The sequence below is a fragment of the Penaeus japonicus genome, unplaced genomic scaffold, assembly GCF_977035675.1.
Source record: "Penaeus japonicus unplaced genomic scaffold, GWHDUDI00000001_assembly GWHDUDI00000012, whole genome shotgun sequence".
Taxonomy (NCBI): Eukaryota; Metazoa; Arthropoda; class Malacostraca; order Decapoda; family Penaeidae; genus Penaeus; species Penaeus japonicus.
Window position 1 is genome coordinate 10,953,287 of NW_028234414.1, and position 20,000 is coordinate 10,973,286.

The following is a 20,000-nucleotide window of genomic DNA, read 5'->3' on the forward strand; positions in this document are numbered from 1 at the left end:
GCCTCCTCTCTCTCTTTCTCTTCCCGCCCTCTGTCTCTCCCCTCTCCACTCCCTCTCTCTCTATTTCTCTCCCTCTCTCATAACGGACGTACACAGACACAGGGACACACACCAACACCACCACACAATCGAAGTACAAGAATGACCAATTAACCTTTTTGCTTGCGGTTCGAGGCCGCCCATCGTATTACGGGCGGGAGGTGCTGGTCCACCTGTGAGCTGCATTTCCTGTTCGTTTAGTTTACCCAGTGACGGAGTGTAAGTGTGAAAGAGGGAGAGGGAGAGGGAGGGAGAGGGAGGGAGAGGAAGGAAGAGGGAGGAAAAGGGAGGGGGAGGTGGAGGTAGAGGGATAGGGATAGGGATAGGGATAGGGAGCGGGGAGAGAAAGGGAGAGGGAAGGAAGATAAGGGTAGGGAAATAAAACGGTAAATATAGCCAATATGGATAGCTTCTTCCTTCATTACATAAAATAAAATTAATCTTACGATAAAAACAATAAAACAAAATACTACAGATGAAATCCTCTATAAGCAATACATATCGTACAGTCATACATACAATGTATACACAAGCACGTGCGTTTGTTCTGTAAACAAATAATCAGCTCTCAATCAACAAACGGTACAGTGCCGTAACACAACCTTTATGGAACGACGAGGTGAGAAGACCTCAAGGCTACCCACTCCCCAGGCCCTACCCCGCCCCCGCCCCCACCCAGGAGTCCTCCGGCCAACCATGCCCAACCCAGCTCAAGGTTGTGCGCATGCGTGGCCGCTCGCCGCCATGCAAAGTGCTACGTCAGTCCCTCACTTGTCGGTCCGTTTTGTAAACAAGCCTGTGGTGGTTGTGTGTAACGCAGGGGAGAAAATAAGCGATCATCCCAACATGCTGAGTCGACTCCTTATACTAACAATGATGCGAATAACCACTTTCATTTTGAGCGCCTAAGTGATTTAAAGTCTTTGACAAGGTGACAAACAGAATGACGTGACAACCTACTAAACACAAAGCACAGAGGTCCAAAAAAAATAAAATCTTACAGTCCCTTTGTGTCTATTTCCGTTATATTCTCTTTTCCATTATTCTATCGTCCTGTGATCTATTTTACTCCTCGTCTCGCTCTCACACTGCATTGATCTCGTGCTTTCCACTGTGCTCTTAATTCACTCTTTCCCATAATGTCATACAAGCTTAGACTGTCCTTTCCTTCCTGTTATGTTTTCTGATTACCATCAAATGCAATCAGGATATGTATAATCAGTCTGCTAATGTTCAAGCAAAACATGATTCATCTTCTACATAATGCCCTTTTTGACCTGCCAGAATAACCACGAATCTCCCCCTCCTCCTCTTCCTTTCTTCTTTTTTCTTCTTCTTCTTTTTCTTCTTCTCTCCTCTCTTTTCCTACTCCTTTCCCCTCTCTCCTCTTCTCTCTATTCTTCTTTTCTTTTCTCTTCTCTTCTCTTTCTTCTCCCCCTCCTCTTCTCTCTCCTTCCTCATCTCTCTATTCTTCTTCTCTTCTCCTCTCATCTCTTCTCACCTTCCTCTGCTCTGCTCTTCTCTCCTCTCTCCTTTCTACTCCCCGTATCACCGCCTTACCAGAGCATCATCCGATTGGGGCGAGCAAGTCTCCGGGCACTCAAGGTGGGTGGGTGGGTAGCTGGAAGGTTCGGCGAGGGCGGTGGGTCAGGAAATGGGGATAGAGGGTTTGGTAGTATAAACATGTTCATCATTTAAGACACCAATGGTTATAATACTAATAATGAGCAGCATAAAAAAAAACTCTTTCATGGTTTCGAATATCGAAGTATTTTCCTTTCCACGTGTCGCTTCGGAGGATCTGAGGCAGCACCTCGGCAACACGGCAAGACGTTTTTGCGAAATTAAACATGGAATCGATCGGGAAGAGTGACAAGCCTAAAGCCACTCAAAACACCAAGCCTGCGCGACGTTACAGCTGAATCTCGTCGAGGGACCAAGCTCTAGAAAAGCATCGAACAGGAGCCCCTTCCTCCTCGAGCCTCGGACAGTCGAAGCTCCCCCTCCCCGTCCCAAACACTATCAACCTAAGCTCACCTCGTGGGCGGTTGGGAATAAGCACGACCTTTGACCTAAAAGACTCATAATTATTCTACGAGGCTGAGTCCATGGCAGAGGCTGGGAGAGAGAGGACATGTGTGCGTGCGTGTGTGTGCGCAGAGAGGAAGGTAGAGACTAAGGGGGTGGGAGAGAGAAGAGGGAAGAAGTGGAGTAGGAGGAGGAGGAACCACTGCAACGTGATGGTGACGTAAGTGTGACGTCATGAGCCTCCCTGATCAATGGCGTGCGGGAAGCCTGAAAATGTCAGGTAGGCAATTACAGTCAGGCATAGGCCAAGACTTCCCTACTCCTTGCTGCAAGCTCCTGCTTGGCCCTCCCTGCCGAGGGTTTGAGGAACACTATACTGTAGTAACACGCTGTATAAAGCACGCTCACTCTCTATAGCATTCGAACGCACAATGGACAAATATGAAAATATATGAGCAGCAGAGATAAAGCTGAAATTCTTACAGAAACACAACAGGCAAGGACATCATAACACTATTGCCTGTCTGTATAGTAAGATGATGACAACACAATATGGCCACACACGCACATTAATATTCAATAACACACGTAAAGCATCCAGTGAACAGAAAAAATAAACAAGAGTATCAAAAACAACAATAACAACAACATTTCAGCCGTTAGAAAATCGTTTGGTTTGATGAGTCAATATATAATAAATTCAAAGACAAAAAACGTTAGTTATAGGATAAATTATAAACAAAGAAACGCTAGTCTCAAGACATATGCGTAGAAATGTATGAGAAAAAAATATTAAGAGATATCTACAGATTCTGTAATGGCGCCTGAAAGGTGGAAATGGCTGCTGGAATGTAAGGCCATGCCAGATGGACACGCATGCTTTCGCTCTAGGAAAGGTTAGGTAATTGTGTAACCTCATCATTGACAAATGCAGAGATTTCGATTTTATTTTCTCTCTCTTTCGTGTTTTATAAATATAACGCAGATCTTTTTCCCAGTTTTATGTCTCTTCTTTTTTTACGCGCTATAAAAATATCTCTTTCCTAGCCGTACGTCATGAGATTACATAAAATCGGACGGGCGGCAGCCAACAATCGCGTGTCGGGTTCGCTTCACGTGCAGGGGTAAAATGGGAAAGGATATTCAACGCGATTTTGCACAGATCGAAGCATGCAACAATAATACGATTTCAATACTTAAACGCGCGAGGGGAAGGGGAGGGAGCATTACTCTGACGTTCTGCTTTCTAAGGAAACGGAGAAGAACAAATATTTCCAAAGTATCTTACGGAACAAAAATAAACATCTATTAAGCTTCTGCTGAAGTAAGTAATCTTCCAAAGTCGACCTGGCAGAAACAGACTCGGTCAAAGTGGATTGGCATTACTGCTTCGATTCATGTGAAGCCACGCATGGGCGCACATAAATGGGGGTTGCACGGGAGCGTTCGCGGCAAGAGGAGGCGCCATCTCCTGGCAGCTTGTGCAAGTTCCGTCTCCAGATTCTCACTGATGAATAGGCACTGGACTGACCGAGGACCCTCACCATATAGAAGATCAGCCGCCTGACCCCTCATTCCACTGCCACTAGACCAAGCAAACCTCTCTTTACGTGCAGACTATGCAACCCCAAATCAGAAATACCACGAGTGCATGAACCCTCGGGTCGTGCCGAGCTCTCTTGCATGACCACCGTGCAGCCTTCCCGTCCAGGTCATGCCCCCCCCCCAGCCTCCCCCTCCTCTTCCCTGCCGTCGCCCCCTCCCCTCCCCAATACACACTCCCCCGCCTCCAAGCCGCCTCTATAACAATGGCCTTTGCCAAGTACGTCTCCAGCAGCCCGACGCCAAGCAAGGGAGGATATACAAACTCGGTCTCCAGCTATATATGCATACATGCGTAAACACACACACACACACACACACACAATATATATATATATATATATATATATATATATATATATATATATATATATATATATATATATATATATATCTGCACAAACCGCGTCAGCCACACACAAACACAACTGTTGTGCCAGTCCCTGCACAACTCACGAGGAACGGACGGCAATTAGTGATGCACAAATGGCGCAGATGAGGCGGGCCGCAGAAACCTAATCCTAATTGTTAATAAATCTTAGCACCGAACACGCAGTCCCGGCCGGCCTGGAGCAGACCGCCCGCCGCCCCTCAACAGCAGGACGTCGTCACATCAAGGCCGTTCGTTGTCTCCCGATTTTGGTCCTTCACTGCCCGTCGACCCTTATCCAATTCAACGCTTCACCGGAAGTCTTACTCAAATTCTTACGTCCAAGCACTTCTTAAATATACCCGTTTCTCCATCTTTAATCTTCATTCTAGTTTTCTTCCATCCTTCATATCTTGTATTTACCTTTCTTCAGCGTCACCGATATCCCGAATCTACCCATCCACCACCGCCTGGAATATGCAACCTACCAATCCATCTTTACGAGAGTGTTTACCTTTGCACTATCATATTTCACTACTACTCGACTTCTCTACCGCCTTTCCAAAACCGTAAGTAGCCCAGCCTATCCTTCCAAACAACTAAGTGCGTTCCCCCAAATAACCCCCCCCCCAATCAACTAGCTGAATCAGCAGTCCTTCCTTCCACAAGCCACACTGTGTCATCCACCCTTCATTCCCTTACAGCGAGGGAGCCATTCCGCCATGAGCCATGCATGACCTCTGCCTGAGCCACCGCGGCCGGGCCTCCAACCCTCAGTCGATAGCTCGGAATAGTACACAAAGCTAAGCGACGCGGCAGCGCAGCGTGGGTAGAAAACGCCAGTGAGTTGACGTGATAAGGTCAACGTCTACACTATAAACATTTCAGTGTTGATGAATCACCACGGGAGATTGCGGTTTGTTTTCTAGATATGTTACAAAATAGCAACTAAGTACGTGTGTGTGTGTGTGTGCGTGCGCATAAAAAATATATGTATATGTGTATATATTTATATACATACATATATATTTACACACACACACACACACACACACACATATATATATATATATATATATATATATATATATATATATATATATATATATACATATTCGTATACACACACACAAACAAACATACATGCACACATAAATACATATATACATACATATGTATATATATATATATGTGCATGGGTGTGTGTATATATATATACATATATATATATATATATATATATATATATATATATATATATGTGTGTGTGTGTGTGTGTGTGTGTGTGTGTGTGTGTGTGTGTGTGTGTGTGTGTATGTATAAATACATACATGTATACATACATACCTACACATAAACATATACATACATACACATACATACATACACACACACGCACACATTTACGTAAGTACATAAGCTAAACAACCCTAACGAAACGAACCCGCTCAAGAGAAGCAAGCGCAAGAAGACCCACGAGACCCAACCGCAAAGACAAAGACCTGTGCAACAACAAACAAACAAAGCGTTCGAGAGGCGCGTGTACTCAGCCGCGCGCAGTGTTGCCAACTGATGGTAGTACTTTTTCTTTGTGTAACTGTCTGTAAAGCTTAGATAAATGGGTACACTTTAATCGATATCTATCAGTAAGGACTTACTTTACATATCACTGAAAATCGATGCAAAACGTCCTGCTGATGTTGATAAGCCCTTGAGATGATCCGTAGCAGCGTTCAAGTGGCAGTACTTCCTACATTACATTCAACAGGTGACCATCCCTTCCTGCCCGTGTTACCAACCCGAATCTATACACGTTCCCACCCGCTCGAACTAAAATAACTTTCATTCAAAGTCCCAGCGTCATCGGCAACGCGTGGAAAATACCCACATGACAGGAAAACATAAAACACACGAATGCAGATCAGCAGACATTCCAAAAAAAAGTAACCTGCCATCCAAGACGCAGGTGAGGAGTACCAATAGAAGCAGCAGCACAACGCAGGCTCACAATAGCCGTCAACAGCTGATCACCACAACAAACGGGTGCCAGTAAACACACGCACGCTGCCGCCGCCGCCGCCACCGATCTTGGCTGCGTCTGCCACTCCGAGCTGAATACGATTGGCCGTTTTCTTCGATTTTCCGACCGGAGACTTTACTATCTTGTTCCTAACACGAGAGAGAGAGAGAGAGAGAGAGAGAGAGAGAGAGAGAGAGAGAGAGAGAGAGAGAGAGAGAGAGAGAGAGAGAGAGAGAGAGAGAGAGAGAGAGAGAGAGAAGGAGAGAGGAGAGAGAGAGAGAGAGAGAGGGGAGGGAGGGGGGGAGGGGGGAGGAGAGAGGGAGAGAGAGAGAGAGAGAGAGAGAGAGGGGGAGAGGAGGAGAGAGGGGGGGAGAGAGGGGGGGAGAGAGAGAGAGAGAGAGAGAGAGAGAGAGAGAGAGAGAGAGAGAGAGAGAGGGAAGGAGAGAGAGAAAGGGGGGGGAGGGAGGGAGAGAAAGAGAAATAGAGAGAGAGAGCGGGAGAGGAAGAGAGGGAGGGAGAGGGAGGGAGAGGGAGAGGGAGAGGGAGAGGAAGAGAGGGAGAGGGAGGGAGAGGGAGAGGGAGTGTTTCACGTACACCTTCGTGTTACGTGAAGCCTAGAGCGGTATCACATTTACACTATATTTCGACAATGCCGACGCCCTTTACAATGTATTAGGCGTAACAAAGACGCACCGAAACACACTCCTGGCACGCGGTCGTGAACTCAAATACTACCTTGACTTTTTACAATATGAATTATGCTTACACATTCGGTGGTCTTAAGACAAAATAAACATAAGCGTAAAGGTGTAAGGTATATTAAAGAAAAAGAAAAAAACGCGGTGTGTACTTCCCGTAGAGTTTTGGTCCTTTCCTCCTTGTTTTGAAATCAAGGTCATCCGCAATATTAAATTACCACAAACTCTTGCTGTGTGTGTTTCGAGACAGTTTTAATTCCAACAAATTTACCTAGCCTTTCTGATTAATAAATCTATTGCCAGACAAATTACAGAAATCAGATGGAAAAAGGCAAACAAACTAGAAACCAAAAATACATGAAGTGATAACATCGAGATGTGGCAGGCCAGGGTCGATGATGTAATGCACGACCGCATGAGTCGGTGTTGTGGCGCGCCGGTCTGCCTCTCGCAAGCAAGTGGCTAAACACGGCTTCAACGTTGACACTCGATTATTGCTATACTGATAACAAAGCTACAACTGTTAACAAAGTTTCATTTTCGTCACGCAGACCCACTTATGTATATGAATGACTCGTGCCGAATGACAAAAAAGCCTCACTGATATAAACATTGACAAAAGCAAAATCAACAGTGAACTATTGAACACTGACATGCTTCTCACGAGTTCAGTTGCAAAGATAATTCTCTAATAATGGATATACGAATAATCTGCCTCTATGCAGACATTGATAATGATTGACGTACTTTCAAGCATTATTTTGTAAGAGTAAGAGAGTAAGAGAGTAAGAGGGAGAGGGAGAGGGGGAGAGGGGGAGGGAAAGAGAAGGATACAGATGGAGGGAGGTGAGCGTAGCCATTGCAGATGAGGAGGTGAGAAGGAACACTTAAATATTTATCCATCACAATGTGATATGACGAGGATAGTTGCCAAGGAGAGACTGCGTGCATGCTCATAGTTTCCTCTGACCTTTCGTCTTGACAACAGCACAGATGAGCGTGTTCTTTCCCATCCTCCCTCTCACCCCGTTTACGTATGCGACATTTATTGCACATAAAGGTATTCGATAGTCAACAACAGCATGCATTGAAAATATGCCATACCAGTCTTTCGTGAAAGCTAATGTCGTTAGCATAGTATAATGCACACGCGGCTTTTTCTCATGCAGTGATTTATCCTCAGAATCGTTAACAAAGTCAAGTGCATACACGGAGCCACGCACGCATACACATACAAACAGACAAACAGACAAATAGACAAACACACACAGAGAACGATCTATCATTTGTGTACGTACTTAACTACTAGGATCTCATCAATAGCCATGATGGAAAGTGTGGTTGAGAGTTGGGGTTGGTCTACTCGGCAACAGGGCTCATGTTCACGGGATTGGAGGAGCGAGAAGAGGGGGGGGGGGGGTAAGGGAAAGGGGTCCTCCTTGAGGTGGAAGAGGATCGGATACATGGAGGGAAGAGAGGACGGAGGAAGGAGATCTGAGACCATGGCGGCGATGGAGGGGGACCAGGACTTGGGCAAGTTTAGGGGAGGCAGAGAGGGAAGAAGAGGGAAGAGGAGGAGGAGGAAGAAGTGAAAGACGAAGTGGGGCAGCGAAAGAAGAAAAAAGGAGAAACGGGGGGGGGGGGGGAAATAACGATAGGGCGGAGGCAGGAAGAGGGGAGAAAGAGGCACTGAAGTAAAGCAGAGGTGGGAGGAGCTCCCTATGAAGGTTGAGAAGAGGAAGGGTTACACAGGGGCGTGCATGGGAGTGTGTGACCGGGGGAAGGGGGAAGGGGGAAGGGGCAGGGGAAGATTTAATAAAAAATGTGTATGTATATAAACATACATACAACATACACACACAATAATACATATGTATCTCTCTCTCTCACACACACACACACACACACACACATATATGTATGTATGTATGCATGCATGCAAGTATGTTTGTATGTATGTATATACAAATCATAACGTAAACATATATTCATCTAACAAAACAAAAGGTCGCTAACCCCTGGTAAAAAAAATGATCTCGCTGCAGCACGGTCGGTTTCCTAACTCTCAAGGAAGTGGTTCTCGACCATAACATTCTCTCTAAACGGAGTGATTAGCTCCCCCCCCCCTCTTGCTTTTCCACGTGAAACCTCCTTGTCACTGCGCTCTGTTACAGGATTAGTACTACAAGACACACTCAAAAGCCAGCAATGGTAATCCCATAACTTTCACTGTACGTACATACACGCAAACAAGAGGACAACAAAACACTCGCTGGCCTCCTTTTTATTTTCCCTTTGTTTATTTTTATACTTTTTTCAGCATTCCTCATTTTTACTTGTTTGTGTGTGTGTGCGTGTGTTTACAAAGTGAAGATGACTCGTAACAGAGATGTTAGATAGGTAGATGTAAAGACAAAGAGAGAAAGAGAGTGGCCAGTCCTAAAACCGTACTTGAGGGACTTCCGGGACAGGAAAGAAACGTATATATTGTTGTATACAGTGAGGCGGGTACAGTGGGGCTCTCCAAACACTGAACAGACTTTATCGATATTCCTGTGAGGAAAGTACATCATTTCTGTACCTGTGGGTGAATTGCCAGGCTAATCTTCCTCTCGGTCAATGATATACGTTAATGACTACTATAATTTCCCTCTTGCTCTCTCTCCCTCCTTCCTTCCTTCTCTCTTCCAATGCCTAGGCCACAGGGAATCTCGCTTTGTGGCACCGGTCATGATATTGCTATACTCGATGGGCTTCTGTAGAGGACCACAGCGTAGCGAGAGAGAAGAGAGCGAAGGAGAGAGGGAGGCAGAGAAATATAGAGAAGGTCCCTCGCACCAGAAACTGGAGGCAAATTCTGCGTCCTTGTCACCGTACCAAAATCTAATTTCGATTTCAATCCACTTCATTATATTGTCATACTCACGGCAACAACGAAACGCTAATGAACCCATTCCGGCGAAGCTACGCGCCAATGCCTAACAATCACAACCTCCAAGGAAAGAATTTACATCAAGGTTCCATTATAATCAATCTTCCATTTGGATGACATCTGTTCCCTTCTGCACACACACACACACACACACCTGTCGCGTCGGGTTACATGTGGCCGACCTTGGGACTCACGTCTTGTGATTCCTGGTACAACTACGCCGCAATGAACACAACTTCGCTCTCTCTCTCTCTCGCTCGTCCACACAAAAACACCTGGCCTTGCCACCTACCACGCCAAAAACACTGGGCAAAATGGGCATCGTCTGAAAACTTCTTCGCTCGCTGCATGTGTGAGTCCACGGCTTTCGGATAAAGAGTACGTTGTTTACAGCTTCACTGTTGTTTGTGTGTACGAGCATCGGGAAGAGAAATACGAAAACGAGGAGAGGGAGGGGGGGATGGGGAGAAAGAGAAAGAGAAAGAGAAAGAGAAAGAGAGAGAGAGAGAGTGTGTGTGTGTGTGTGTGTGTGTGTGTGTGTGTGTGTGTGTGTGTGTGTGTGTGTGTGTGTGTGTGTGTGTGTGTGTGTGTGTGTGTGTGTGTGCATGTGTGCATGTGTGTATGTGTGTGTGTGGGTGCGTGCGTACGTGCAGGTGTGGATATATGTCCCGTTCCGTTTCCCTGCCTGAAGATGTGGTTGCCTGTGTGCCCTTGGGAACGTTCTAGCGTGCAATTTCCACGGGGGTGCGTCAAGCAACGTGCTATTAGACTACAAAAATAAAAGCTCCTCTTTAGCATGGTCAGTGAACTCAGTCGTAATACGTATATGAGTGCAGTTAAGGTGGGTCATTCACCGCGTGTATACTTCCCTACACAGTAGCTCCGGTTGGCTGGGAACTGCCACTAAATTTATACCATCTTCACAATACGATTACATCCATTTAACTGTTACAAAGTGTGAACATTGTACCTTGCAGCATGCAACTACTTGACTGGTTAACATTCGATACTATGAACTATCCATTATATCTGTAATTCCAACAGAGAAACATAGATAGATGAATGAATAGATAGGTAGGTAGGTAGGTAGGTAAGTAGATGGACGGAGACACACGAGCACAGACAGACAGACAAACACATATACACTCACTCTTTCTGTATATATACATTCATATATACATTCATATATATGTATGTATATATATATATATATATATATATATATATATATATATATATATATGTGTGTGTGTGTGTGTGTGTGTGTGTGTGTGTGTGTGTGTGTGTGTGTGTGTGTGTGTGTGTGTGTGTGTGTGTGTGTGTGTGCGTGTGTGCGTTTGTGGTACGCGTACCCACATAAACACATGGTGGGATCGCACATACTACGCACTGCCATCGCCATTGGAACGATCTGTTTTCAATACATTTTCTAAATCCATAGAGCATATCCATCGCCCTTCTTCTCCATTTAAAAAACACATTTCAATCCATCATACAATCTGATCAGCCTTTGCTAATCTCCTCCGCGTCAATGCAACACAGAATCCAGAGCCAAACGTGTGTGACAATGCCGAGGTCAAGGTCCTTGGTACGCCCATGCCACTGGGAGAGCATAAGCTCGATAATCACTGCATCACGCCCTTTCCTGCCCTCTTGGTCGCTCTGATAACGACTTCTACGACTTCTACCACTCGCCCCTCCTCCCTCCCCCCTCCCCCCTCCCGCCCTAGCCTAACTATAAGTCATATGCTACCCTTTCCTTGCTGCAACAGATAACGTTCCTGCCACGCCCATAGAGCGAGTGGACGCCTCTTGCCTTTCTCTGTTGTTCTCTCTTCCTCTCTCTTATTTTCCTTCTCCCTCTTCTCCAAAAAGCTTATGACGACCAATCTATGAGAAAGAGTTATCACTGCGCCCTTCGAACCTGCCTAGATACCACAGCCATTCTGCTTTGTTCAATGGAGCCCTTCCTCTCTTCTCTCCTCTCTTGCAAGCTCGCGCTCTCTCACAGATAAAGATATTTTCGTCACAAATTAACCATCTTCCTTTGGTACCTAGCTCTTGAATGATAAAAACTGCGAACCCCCCCCCCCCCCGCGCCCCCATCTCTTACCCTTCCCGAGACTGCCTTGACTATATATAGAGCTCCTCCCTAACGCCCCCTCCCCCTCCCCTCCCACCCGATGCCTACCACCACCTTCCCCCTTCCTTCTATCCACTCCCTCCTCCTCCTCCTCTACTATCCCATCTTCAATGAGATCCTCCTTCTATCTAATCATTTACATGTTTCTTATCTCTTAGGAAGTGTGTATGTAAGTTATGCTGGGAAAGATTGCGTGTGATTGCGTGTGATTGTGTGCGTGTGCGTGTCGTGTGACTCAAGGGTCTGCGTGAGCCCTGAGGAGCCAAGTGTCAGTCTTTCATCGACGTGCGAGACGTAACTCAGCCCTAATACACAGACCTTTTGGTTGTTGGTGTCCTCGTCAGTTTAGTTGGGGCGCGAGTGCAGTGAGACTTGGCGCCTGCAACGTGCACAGCCGCGATTCATCATTTAACAATGCCTTGTTGCTAAGGGAGCCCCAGGGCATTCTTATATGAAATTTAACTGTGGCCAATTGTCACAGCGTCACCTGCCGCACATAGGAATCTGGATCTACTGGCAGGTTGATTTCTGATTTTCCTTCCTCCTCAATAAATAAATAACTATATGTATATCTTATCTTATCAAATTTAAATCGCTGTGACAGAAAAGTGTCAGAGAAAAGTTTCAGGTTATCAGGGACAACTTGTGAGCTCATTCACGCCCCTGCCTGTGCATCGCTTAGGTAGTTGTTCCTCTCCCTCTCCTACGCCTTTCGTCCGTTGTCTCTTGGTTGGGTACTCCGTGATAACGCACGAAACGTTATCAGGGAGGTGAATAATAGATCCTTCGGAGACCCGGTCATTTACCTGCTCCAGGTAACTTCCATTCTTTTCTGAACAGTGCGAGCACCACTGTTGCCGGGCGCCGCCGTCCGCCCTCCCCCTCCCCCTTATCAACCTGACCTGCCTGCCCTACCCCTGTCTGCTGAACTCTTGTCTCGTCCGCATGCCCGTCCGTCTGCTGAACCCTCTCGTCTTCGGCGCCCGGCAAGTCGTCTGCTCGGCTGGCTTCATCTGTTCAACTTCCTCTTACATTCCCTCACTTTCTGTTTACATCCGTCTGGCTTTCCTACTCCTATCTGGGCTGTCTAGCGCGGCCCTCCATAGAAAGCTCAAAGACCATTCAGAACATTTGTCCTTGCTCAATAAACTCGTGATTGATAAAACGCACAAAAGACAGATTTCCACAATACTACCGGCAGACTCCTGAGTGCACCTTCATACGCACAGGATGTTTGTGGTCTTGACGGCGTGTTCCCCGATCCTCCGAACCACAGGATCTGGTGTCACAGCGTTCCCCTCGCGGCTTCACCGTCTTAAAACTTAACGTTGTACCGCCATTACCTACTACCAAAGCTAGAGAAATTATTATGTTTGTTTTCTCCTTTGAACTGCATACAATCTGAATCGAATCGGAATCCGGATACACATTCCTGACGTGCATCTGACTTGTCCCGAACTCACTTGTGTTTGATGGTGAGTCACCAACTCGTCTCATTATCCCTTGCTCTCTTCCATCTGCCTCGCCTCAACCCAAAGCGTCTTGACACGTCCAGCAACACTCATCAGAAAACAAAAACTTCAAAGTGAAAACGACCCAACGCACGCAATCACAGCTCACGATATCTTCCCTCACGACACATAACCGCCACCACAGACGCATCGCATCGGCTGCTTCTCAACACAAACAACACCGACGTCTCCACAAAGCACGACGGCGCAGATTCGCTAGCTCAAAACACGGCATAAATCGGCCTCAGGTCGCGTTGTGTTGCCTTGAATGTTGCAGCGTCACGTTGCACGACTTGCAGCAGTTGCAGCTGAGCCGACCTCATAGGTGCTGTGCAAGCGTGTGACGGATCTCTCTGTTTAACCGACTCGCCTTTTCCTTATCTCTCTTCTTCAAGGGTAGAGGAAAACAAAAGAATGTAAAAAAGTAAAGAAATAACAACTAAAAGTAAAAAAACAAAAGAAAGAACATCATCAAAAATTACCCCTCTCACCTACACCATCAGCGCCATCCTCCTCCTAATTTCTTTTCTCCCTTCTCCCCTTCCCCTCCGTTATCTCCCCTTCCCCCCTTCCCCCTTCCCCTACGCCATCTCCCCTTCACCCCTTTCCCCAGAGCGGGCGTCGGAGTGCACAACAGAGGCGCCTTCACCCCGCTCTCCGCCCGAGGCTCGGCAAAGGCACCAACGCCAGCGGACGTCAGGAGTCTCAAGGGCAGTCAATAACCCCGTGGGTGGTTGGCTGCTATCCTGAAAAGCATCTTCTCTCTCTACGCTATCCATTATTCTCTACGCTATCTATTATACTTTTTTTTCTTTCTTTTTTTACACTCACATTGCTCTGCTTGTTCTCAATTGCTTATCTGTCAACTCTTAAAAAATATCATCTCTCCCTCTGTCTCTGTCTCTCTCTCTCCATGTTTCACTCTTCTTTTTATTCGTTCTTTCTCGCTCGTGCCGTGCATCACTTCATTCTGTTTCTCGGTAACTGTGCTTTGTTTTTTTTTTCTCTTTCCTTTGATTGCTTTTTATTCTAGCCTCTCCACATTCCCTCCATTCCTACTGCTTCTGTGCCTGCTCCTTGCTTCTATTAACTACGTGTACATGTAATTCCAAGGAATCATTTTCCCTTCAGCAATGACGATTAGTAGCATTCATCGTTATCATCACTGTGAAGACAATGATCATCATATCTTCAAATCAAATACGAAAATAATAAATACAAAAAAAAATATATATATATATTATGATGTCGACAATAATCAAAGACTAATAATATAACCACTAACGATAGTGATGATGATTATTGATGATGATGACAATAAAAATGACAATGCTATCTCAGCACGTTTCCCTAGATATCCTTTCTATGTCACTCTTCGTATATTCTCTCGATCCCTTCCTACCTCCTCTCCTCCTTCTGCCTTTTCATGTGTCCCTTAGCGTGTTTGGCCTGTCTTATTTTGCCTTTTCCTTTGCCTTTTCCTTTCCATTGTCTACCAAGCCCTCCCCTAACACACCATCCCCACAGCCATACCACAGCCACCATCTACCCACAAGAAGGGGTGCTCCTCGAGAAGCCCCACAGATGGTTGAAGCGACAATCACACAATCAATATCCAGCGGACCTGTGTGGCTCTCCGGTGCCCCCCCCCCTCTCCTTCCCCCTCCCTGGCTCCCTCGTACCGTGCCGATAACAGGGTAGGGCCTCCTCTTCCTCACTTCCGTATCAGCTGATCCATGTGTATCAGCTGATACCCGGGTTGAAGACAAGATGAGGCTTCTTTCTTTCTTCCCCATTTATTCTTTCCTTCTTTCTCTTATTCTCAAACTCTTTCTCTCTGGACCCATCATGCCAAGAAAAATCTGGCATGATAGAAAAATTCCACTTCCCATCACAAGTGCAGCTGTATGAGATGGTTTCAGGAATTTCCAACCAGCTGAGGAAAGGTAGCCAGCTGTGAGGGAGGGAGGGAGGGAGGGAGGGAGGGAGAAATGCGGGGCGAGGGGAGGGGGCAGGCAGCTAGAAAGCACTTTGGACAATCAAAGAACAGTGCAACACAACAGCCAAGATATAAGCATGTCTACACAGATAAAATGACGTCAACTGGAGCCCGTGTTGTTAACTTTTCTCTTGAATTTCTTTGTTTGTTATTTTTTGTCTTTGTCTCTTCTTTAGGTCAAGACACAGGGATTCCAGAGACCTCGGCAACAACCACATAGCACATGGTGATAGCTACCAATAATTGTTAATCAACTTAAGTTACGTTTAATTAGAATCTATTCTTTGAGGCAGGTGCACCATAGCCAATATACGATGCAATGAGACTAAGAGGATCACAGTGCCGTATGGTGACATTGTGGTGACATGACACATGGTGGCACGTAGATGGATGACGTCACGTGGCTAACTGACCGCGCGTGACGGCATGACACTCGGTCAGAAGCATTGTCTGTGTTTTGGTACAAAGGTTCGAGCAACGAGGCCGAGCAAGGCTTGACGTCCCCTCTACGTCTTATTCTTTGTGTCGGTCGCTCTCCCTGTACCTTGTTCGCTCACTAATTAAAATGTAAAACGAGGCCTCTCTCTGGCGCTTTGATAATCTCGACGTATGCCGTATGCCATTTGTGTTTGACGAGCAGCTCCGCCCTACACCCCTTCACAACATCGGCGGTCCACCCTATCCTGTGACGTCACTCTGAAAGGTCAGTGGGTACAATCCAAACTCTCTCCACTGAGCACAAACCAATAAGCCTATCGCAGTAAGGAATATCTTATCTGCCGTCATTTCCGTGATTTCTCCTGCGTGAATATTCACTAACCTTATCTCTCCTTTCTCATTTGCCACGGCATCCACTTCCCTTCGTCGCCTCCTTCCTGGTTTACGAACCCTCCTTTCCACGGCTCCTGGCACGGGGCCGAGGCACGCAGGCTGTGGCTGCCCCCAACACAAGAGCAAGACCTACTGTTGCGGTACCGTAATTTGTTGTTTATTTTGATGACGTCACGCGCCTTGGCAAGTTGCCAATATTGTCGCTGACGGTGTATATCCACAGATAACCTTATCAGAAGCTGATATGCCTGACACGCCTTTAGTAACAGGCCATCATCCCGCCTCTGGTGTCTGATGGTCAAGCACCTGAACATGCAAGCCCGTCTGCCTGTATACTGTTCTCAGTGACCTGGCTGTCCCGAAGCCGGAGGGGACTGTAGTCGCGGAAGTACCGCCTGAACACTACGCTTTTTCTCTCGGGCTTCCCGTGGACGATAACATCAGCCGCGGGTTATTTATAGTTGGGTGATCATAACCTCCCTCCCGCCTCTGGTCCTATCTATCACGTCGCCTGACGCGTGGGATGTCACACCCTGGATGTATGAAGCGAAAATGGATACAAACCTATCCTGTTGCCTTGTGAACCCTATCCCAGTTATGTATAATAAATGCACGATTGCATGAATGTACGTTGAGCGGTTAGCCAGCCTGCGGTGACTGCCAGATGTAGGCCTGGAACCTCGTTTGAGAACTATTGATTGTAGGTTATTTGGGCAAAGCTGAGGAAGCGATCGGGTTAGGATCAGCGCCAGCATGGCTTGGGTATTCATCTTTAATACAAGGAAACCTCGAAGAATTAAAATATCAAGCAAGGAAAAGTGATTTTTTTTCTGTGTGTGTGTGTGTGTGTGTGTGTGTGTGTGTGTGTGTGTGTGTGTGTGTGTGTGTGTGTGAGAGAGAGAGAGAGAGAGAGAGAGAGAGAGAGAGAGAGAGAGAGGAGAGGAGAGAGAGGAGAGGAGAGGAGAGAGGAGGAAAGAGAGAGGATAGATAGGGAGAGGAGGGAAGAGAGAGAGAGAGAGAGAGAGAGGAGAGAGAAGAGGAGAGAGAGGGGAGGAGAGAGAGAAGAGAGAGAGAGGAGAGGAGAGAGAGAGGAGAGAGAGAGGAGAGGAGAGCGAGGAGAGAAAGAGGAGAGGGAGAGAGAGAGAGGAGGAGAGAAGAGGAGAGGGAGGAGAGGGAGAGGGAGGGAGGGAGGGAGGGGAGGGAGGGAGGAGAGGGAGAGGGAGAGGAGAGGGAGGGAGAGGGGAGAGGAGAGGGGAGAGAGAGAGAGGGAGAGGAGGAGAGAGAGAGAGAGAGAGAGAGAGAGGAGAGAGAGAGAGAGAGAGAGAGAGGGAGAGAGAGAGAGGGAGAAGAGAGGAGAGAGAGAGAGGGAGAGAGAGAGAGAGAGAGAGAGAGAGAGAGAGAGAGAGAGAGAGAGAGAGAGAGAGAAGAGAAGAGAGAGGGGGGGGGGGGCTACATGCATGGATTCATAACATATATCCAACAGCACGGTTATGCCAAACCGTGCCCGCGGAGGCAACCTAATACAGATCTGCTGAGAGATTACAGCCTAAATTTCAACCACCGAAGTTGAATATCCAGAACGTTCTGCTAGTTGTAGATCAGTCCGAAGGCATATGTTACAGGATTATAACTTAAGTACACACATAAAATTAATAAAGAATAACAAGGGCACTGAAATGACAAGCATTCTACCCTCTACCATGAGAGTGTATAGAACATTCTACTGCTGGAGTGTCGAGCGCGGGCGGGAAGGAAATCAATAGCAAAGGGTGGGCGTGTGGGGGGGAGGGGGGCGGCCACCGGGCGAGGGAGGAGTGAAAGAGGGAGGAGGGAGGGAGGGTGGAACGGAGGAGGAGAAGCAGGAGGGGGGGTGTCTGTTTACAAACATTCCCAGCTGATTCTCTCTCTCGGTGTCGCCCTCGCACTGCTCGCTTTTCCTTTCTTTTACACCCCCTCTCTCTCTCTCTCTCTCTCTCTCTCTCTCTCTCTCTCTCTCTCTCTCTCTCTCTCTCTCTCTCTCTCTCTCTCTCTCTCTCTTAACCACAGCCTTAGGCTCAGAGACCTGTGAGTTCGCTCATTGAAAGAGGTTTTGTTGCCGAGGTGAGAGCTGCGCGAGACCGCTAATGAGCTGGTGCGAGGAGGTGACTGCGTGTGTGACTCGGACACGGAAAAGCGGCATGAGGTGGGGACATAGGGCACAGGGGAAGAAAAAGAAAAGGTATGAGATAAATGGAGTGGAGAGATGAGGAGGGAAAGAGAGATAAAATGGAGAGGAGGAGGAGGAGGGAGACAGAAAGAGGAAAAGAGGTAGCGAGAGAAGGAGATAGATGGAGAGATAGATAGATAAATAGATAGATATATAGAGAGAAAGGGAGGAAAAGAGGGAGAGGGAGGGGAAGAGAGAGAGAGAGAGAGAGAGAGAGAGAGAGAGAGAGAGAGAGAGAGAGAGAGAGAGAGAGAGAGAGAGAGAGAGAGAGAGAGAGAGAGAGAACAGTATCCAAGCAAGAGTGAACGCGTGTGTCTGTATGCAGACAGGTCGTAAGAGACAAAGTTCAACGCGAATTACAACACAAAGGTACTCGTGACAGGGCTTGAGTGAGGCTGGCCGACTTTCACCCTCCCCGCCGGAGCGTTTCAGGCACGGAGACCTACTCAGGCTTTACAACATCCTCCCTCACTCGGCACGCTATCCTTGCTCCGCTAAGCCCATCCTTTCTACCCCTATCGCCGTCCCTTGTGTCACTGGATGCTCCTTCTTCGCCTTCTTCTCCCGTCTCACTTCCAGCACGAGGTCCATACATCTACCTGGCAATGGCTGCCTGCCGCCCTCCCCTGTCTTGGTAGTCCATCACCTGGTACTGGTTCTACTCGAGTTTAGTAATAATAACAATAATAATAACAATAACAATACCAACAACATCAACAATAATAATAATAATAATAACAATAATAATAATAATAATAGAAACGATGCTAGTAATGCCAATATTTATAATAAAAATAATAATCATAATGACACCAAAGAATCACCGTCACCGTGCATGCAACGGGAGAGAAGTTGAACGCTGAAAGCAACATCATCTCTTTCGTAAGAGTCACTCAAGCCTCGCCTATTGGCCAACTTCATGCCTTCCAGCTGTGTACACCCTGCGCCGCACCCTTCATTCATGCCAATCTGCACTGCTGTAATTATGCAGGAAAGCGACGACAATCCACGATGCCAGCCCAGGCTCAAGAGAGAAGGACACACGCAGGATTGTCCCTCGTGTTATTTCTCGCTCTGGGCAGGCAGGGATTCGTGGCATCGAAGATCATGACTCATGTATAGCCTTACTCTCCAAAATACCTGAAGCAACGACCACGAAATATACCCGAAACATATTAAAAAACACAAATAGTAAGCTAAGAACACACTTAACTTTAATGATAAGATTAAGAAAATAACAACAGGAATAATGATCTCAAAAAATTGCGATGTGCGTGACAAAAGCAAAATATTTAATAACACGAACAACCAACCCAGAAACAAATGAAAAGCGGAGAGACAACAGTAAAAACGGCAACAATAACAAAGGAAGGGAATCACAACAGTGAGAAAACGTCCGGGACAGGAAGAGGACGACAGACAAGAAGAAGAAAACTAAGAGAGGAACAAAAGGACTAGAAGAAGAAAAGAAAAAAAGAGAAAGAAAAGCAGAAAGGGAAAAAAAGGACTAGAGGAGGAAGGCTGAGGAATGGCCGGAGGACGGGGACAGAGCGGATGAAGGAAAGAAAGGAGGGAGGGAGGAAGGAGAAAAGTAAGAGGGAAAGAGAGATAGGGAGTAGGA

The 20,000-nt window shown here is 46.7% G+C and overlaps 1 protein-coding gene across 3 annotated transcripts in view; it reads right to left on the minus strand.

The window, feature by feature from the left end:
* Window positions 1–20,000, minus strand: part of Ypel (Yippee-like) — a 55,327-nt gene that overhangs the window by 30,205 nt on the left and 5,122 nt on the right. The window contains exon 1 of one of the 3 annotated variants that reach the window (XM_086542448.1): window positions 16,163–16,298. The exons of the other annotated variants lie outside the window; for them this stretch is intronic. The gene's annotated coding sequence lies outside the window, so the exon portion shown is untranslated. Of the gene's footprint in view, window positions 1–16,162; window positions 16,299–20,000 lie in introns of those variants that run through there. 3 annotated transcript variants of the gene reach the window in all.